The sequence below is a fragment of the Dipodomys merriami genome, unplaced genomic scaffold (assembly GCF_024711535.1).
Source record: "Dipodomys merriami isolate MVZ:Mamm:240054 unplaced genomic scaffold, mDipMer1.0.p SCAF_455, whole genome shotgun sequence".
Classification (NCBI taxonomy): Eukaryota; Metazoa; Chordata; class Mammalia; order Rodentia; family Heteromyidae; genus Dipodomys; species Dipodomys merriami.
In genome coordinates this window covers 195,197-201,239 of record NW_027206019.1, presented here as the reverse complement: position 1 = coordinate 201,239, position 6,043 = coordinate 195,197, and the positions used below count along the sequence as shown (strand labels likewise).

The following is a 6,043-nucleotide window of genomic DNA, read 5'->3' as shown; positions in this document are numbered from 1 at the left end:
ACCAAGAGTGTAGAAAGTTTCCCTTTCTCCACACTCTCATCAGCCAACATTATTACCTTTTGAGTTTTTTAAAAGGGCAGGTTTTTACTGTGTGCAGGACCCAAGATGACCTCAGACCCAAATCCTTTTACTCCTACCTCCTAAACGCTTCGAATTACAAGCCTTTACCACCACACCTGGTTCTTTTGATTTTTTTTGATGAGGCTTATAATAGTTATGAAGTAGTATCATAGTAATTTTGAATTGCATTTCTCTAATGACTTCTGTTTACAAAGCATTAAGCCATCATAGAAGTGGTATTAAACACAACTTTGTAAACCCACTGGCAATTTTCTTTGGGCCTGGCTGACTTCACTTAATATAATTTTTTACAAATCTTTCCATTTCCTAACAAATGGGGCAATGTCATTCTTTCTGATGGAGGCATAGAATTCCATTGTTTATATATACCACATATTCTTGATCCATTCATCTAGAAGGGACATCTAAGTTGGTTCCATATCTTAGCTATCATAAATAATGCTGCAATAAACATAGTTGTGATAGTAGTTTTAGTATGGTCTTGTTTGTGGTCATTTAGGTAAATCCCCAAAAGTGGGATTGCTGGGTCAAAGGGGAGCTTTATGGGGAGTTTTGAGGAACCTCCATAATGCTTTCCAAAGTGGTTGAACACGTTTACATTCCCACCAACAATGCTGTATGGTTCCCTTGTGGCCACATCCCCTCCAGCTTCTGTTGTAAAAATATGGAACACTCCACGAATTTGCATGTCATCCTTGTGCAGGTGCCATGCTAATCTTCTCTGTATCGTTCCAATGTTAGTGTATGTGATGCTGAATTGAGCACAGAATATTTTTTATATCTAAAGTGCAATTGATTTTTTTAACTGCACAATTGAAAAAAAAGGAAGTTCAAAAGAATTGTCGTGAAATTTTACAACCATATATTTCTTTTTTTCTTTTTTTTTATTTTTATTTTTATTTTCTGTGAACATACTGTACAGAGGGGTTACAATTACATGGGCAAGATAATGAGTACATTTCTTATCAAGCATTGCAGCCTCTTCCTTTGTTTACTCTTCACATCTCTTCCCAGCCTCCTCCCCCGGCTCCTCCTCCCCCCCCCACCAAAGTTGTAAAGTTCGTTTTCGACATGACAACTTGTACTTCTCATTGTTGCAACGGGTCCACCTGTATCCTTAAACGACTTCTTTTTCCCCATCTCCTCCACAGATTATACCGACATCAAATATAGTGAAAGCAGGGGTTATACTGTGGGGGAGGGACATACAAAGCAACAAAGAAATAATTTTATAAATGCGTTAGAAACAAATGCATGAAAGAAAAAAAAACATTTAAATGCATATCTAAGGGTTCATTTTCTTAACATCACATTATCTGAATCTTTTTTGCTTGACTTATACATATACTATATAGTGCAAATAAGGGAAACCATGGGACCTATGTTTCTTTGGGCCTGGCTTACTTCACTTAATATAATTTTTTCCAAGTTTTTCCATTTCCTAACAAATCATTCTTTCTGATGGAGGCACAGAATTCCATTGTGTATATATACCACATTTTCTTGATCCATTCATCTACTGAGGGGCACTGGTTCCATATCTTAGCTATGGTAAATAATGCTGCAATAAACATAGTTGTGCTGGTAGCTTTAGTGTGGTATTGTTTGTAAGCATTTGGGTAAATGACCAAAAGTAGGATTGCTGGGTCATAGGGGAGCTCTATGTGAAGTATTTTGAGGAACCTCCATACTGCTTTCCAAAGTGGTTGAACAAGTTTACACTCCCACCAACAATGAAGTAAGGTTCCCGTCTGTCCACATCCCCTCCAGCATCTGTTGTTATTAGATATTAGAGTTCTTGATTTTTGCCATTCTAACTGGGGTGAGGTGGTATCTTAATGTTGTTTTGATTTACATTTCTTTTATGACTAGGGAGGTTGAGCATTTCTTCATGTGTCTATTGGAAAGAAGGATTCTTTCTTCTTCAGAGAAGTTTCTCTTTAAGTCTTTAGCCAACTTATTTCTTGGGCAGTTGTAGAACCATACATTTCTTACATAAGCACACATTTAAGAATAAAGTCAAATTGACATGTCAAAAACAAAATAATTCCAGATGTTTGTTATTCAAGAAATGTATAGGAGGATGAATTCAACTATTCTGTACAAGGCACCTGTCATAATAAACACTGCAGCAAGTGTTAAGGTTTGTTAAAAGTTTTAATGTTTTAAATATATTTAATTTTGGGAATTTGTTTATATATGCCAAAATTAGGACTGTTTGGCAGGTATAAAACTTTTCTATAAAGTATTTAAGATTTATAGTAACAGACATATACTACTAAGTATGTGCATTTCAGAGTTTAGGGAAATTTTATTAATGAGAAGTCACAAAGTTTTTGTGTAAAGAAGCAGAATAAAGAGTTCACACTTTGTTTACTACACAGTTTCTGTTAAAACTTTAGGGCTTCCTTAGTTTATATGTTAATGAGGAAAAATGATGATATAAGCAATAAACAAATAATGAGATATGCCATAAATAGTAATCTTAGTGGGTAACTTTAAAGACTGCTCATATTCTATAAAACTCTTGTTGAACTTCACAACCTTAGTCAGTGTTAAATGTACATGATTATGAGAAAATAGTAAAACCGAATATGTAGCATATTTCAAATAGTTAAAACACATGTTTTTAATTTTATTAATTAATATTTAATTATTGGTTTTCTTTATTTGAAACATTGTTTTACTTGTTGACTTATAGTACAACTTTTTTTGGGGGGGGTATCCAGTCATGGGGCCTGAACTCTGGGCCTGGACCCTGTCCCTCAACTTTTCAGCTCAAGGCTAGTGCTCTGCCACTTGAGTCCCAGCGCCACTTCTGTGGTGCTGAGGAATCGAACCCAGGGCCTCAGGCATGCAAGGCAAACGTTCTACCACTGAGCCACCTTCCCAGCCCTTGTACAACCTTTTGTAAGTCATCATTAGGAGGTACTTTGAGAAGGTTACTTGGATGGCCAAACCAATTTTTATAGGTGCATGTTAATTTACAAAGAGGAAAATTAAGAACAAAATATGTATTATATCTAAAATATACTTGGAACTCAAAAAATTAAACCACCCAACAACAAATCCTCAAAGAAACAACTGCCCAATAAATAAGTGGGCGAAAGACTTAAAGAGAAACTTCTCTGAAGAAGAAAGAAGGATGGCCAATAGACACATGAAGAAATGTTCAACATCCCTAGCCATAAAAGAAATGCAAATCAAAACAACATTGAGATATCACCTCACTCCAGTTAGAACGGCAAAAATCAAGAACTCTAACAACAACAGATGCTGGAGGGGATGTGGACAGAAAGGAACCTTATTTCATTGTTGGTGGGAATGTAAACTTGTTCAACCACTTTGGAAAGCAGTGTGGAGGTTCCTCAAAAGACTTCACATAGATCTCCCCTATGATCCAGCAATCCCACTTTTGGGCATTTACCCAAATGCTTACAAACAAGAACACACTAAAGCTACCAGCACAACTATGTTTATTGGAGCATTATTTACCATAGCTAAGATATGGAACCAACCCAGATGTCCCTCAGTAGATGAATGGATCAAGAAAATGTGGTATATATACACAATGGAATTCTATGCCTCCATCAGAAAGGGTGAGTTTGCCTAATTTGTTAGGAAATGGAAAGGCTTGGACAAAATTATATTAAGTGAAGTAAGCCAGGCCCAAAGAAACATAGGTCCCATGGTTTCCCTTATTTGTAATATCTAGTATATGTATGAGTCAAGCGGAAACGGTCAGATAATGTCATGTCAGGAAAATGAACCCTTAGATGTGTATTTTAATGTTTTTTTCTTTCATGCATGTGTTTCTAATGCATTTATAAGATTATCTCTTTGTTGCTTTGTATGTCCCTCCCCCACAGTATAACCCCTGCTTTCACTATATTTGATGTCAGTATAACTTGTGGAGGAGATGGGGAAAAACCAGTTGTTTAAGGATACAGGTGGACCTGTTGCAACAATGAGAAGTACAAGTTGTCATGTCCAAAACTAGCTTTACAACGTCGGTGCGGGGGGGGGAGGAGAAGGATTGGGATTGGGGGGAGAGGGGAGACTGGGAAGGGATGTGAAGGGTAAACAAAGGAGGAGGATGCAATGCTTCGTAAGAAATGATACACATTATCCTGCCCACGTAATTTAACTCCTCTGTACAGTATGTTCACAAACAAAATAAAAGAAAATTTAATTTAAAAAAAGAAGGTTGAGAAAGTACCTAAAAAAATTATCAAATAGAGTCTGAATCAGGAGTGTTGATAAATGTCCACACCTAATATCTTAGCCCTAGGCTGAAGCAGTGGTATTACAGAATTGAGGCAACAAAACGTGACAGACTGTGTTTTGTTTTGTTTTGTATTTTGATTTTGTTGGTGATGGGGCATGAACTCTGGGGCCTGGGTGCTGTCACTCAGCTCAAGGCTAGCGCTTCCACTTGAACCATTGCACCACTTCCATCTTTTTTGCTTATGGGTGCTGAGGAATCAAACCCTGGGCCTCATGCATGCAAGGCAAGCACTCTACCACTGAGCCACCTTCCCAGCACCTGAGAGACTGTGTTTTAAAAAAACCATCTAAACAACATTTGCTTTCTGCTTTGGGTTATATAAGGAAATATATAAATATATTTTTATATTTTTGTGAATTGTACTTCTAAATTTATACTAACTTCAGCCACTTTATCCTTTTCAAAGTCATGAAATATCTCTGAGAGTTTGCTTCTGTGAAAATTGTTTTTGCATTTATAATTTCTCCTGAGTTATTTTTATTTTTATCAAAATAACTTTATATTTCATGTTGATGGGTTATCATACATCAAATGCCTTCAAATGTACATGTAGAGTCTAAAGATAGCAGTATGAATATTCTCATACAGCTCTTGTTTATCTGTTATGCACTTCCAGTATTATGATATTTCTCTCTCTTTCAATCTCTCCCATTTCCTCTCTTTCTCTTTCATGGTCCATGTCTGCTACTTAGAATTTCTGCTGATCTACTTACTATTCCTTCAGGATCCACTGGTTTTGTGGGAACATGATAGCGACCATCAGTTACCCTTGCATTCTTTAAGAGTTATAACAGTTACATGATATTATTCTTTGCCATTCAAAATGGCAAAACAGCAAATCTAGGAATTCCTTTTCATTTTATTACTATTATAAATTTTATCTCATAAAAATTGTTGGGATGGATAAGAAACTCTGACCTGTGACCTAAAAGTTCTTTTTCTTGGGGCTGGGATGGTGGCTCAGTGGTAGAGCGCTTGCCTTGCATGTCTGAGGCCCTGGGTTCGTTTCCTCAGCACCACATAAGCAAAAAGAAAAAAAGCCGGAAGTGGCACTGGGGCTCAATTGGTAGAGTGCTAGCCTTGAGCTGAAGAGCTGAGGGACAGCGCCCAGGCCCAGAGTTCAGGCCCCACAACTGGACCCCAAAAAGTTCTTTTTCTTTTACAAACAACCTTTTTCTTTTATTATCAGTTAGTTACTACATATAATGAAAACAAAGCTATCCTATAGAAAGTAGACCGAAGTTGCTCACAGGGATGAAAAACAAAGGAATGTGAGAAGTGAGTACAAAGGATGCCCATCATAGAGCACAGATCCTAGGAGCAATTTATCATGTACATTTTTTGAGAATGACAATGTGCTGGAAGTATAGGTTAAGTCACTGAACAACTGATATATATATATATATATACACACATATTTATATCTGTATATTTATTTATATTTGCATATATATGTTTTTATACCCTTATATATGTACAAATGTATGTTACTATACACACAAGTACAAGCATACATATACACATGTATACATGCACACATGGAGAAAGACACATAGTTACAGACAACACAAGTTTCACTAGTTGTTGAATATGCCTTGGATGGAATGCTTGGAACCAAATATGTTGAAGATGTATTTGTCTCTAAGAATTCTTTTACCACTCCTCTTATCTCTT

The 6,043-nt window shown here is 36.5% G+C and overlaps 1 non-coding gene across 1 annotated transcript; it reads right to left on the bottom strand.

The window, feature by feature from the left end:
• Nucleotides 1-739: 739 nt before the first annotated feature.
• Nucleotides 740-846, bottom strand: LOC138808562 (U6 spliceosomal RNA). The gene has a single exon (XR_011366504.1). It is a non-coding gene; the product is annotated as a U6 spliceosomal RNA (small nuclear RNA).
• Nucleotides 847-6,043: the final 5,197 nt, after the last annotated feature.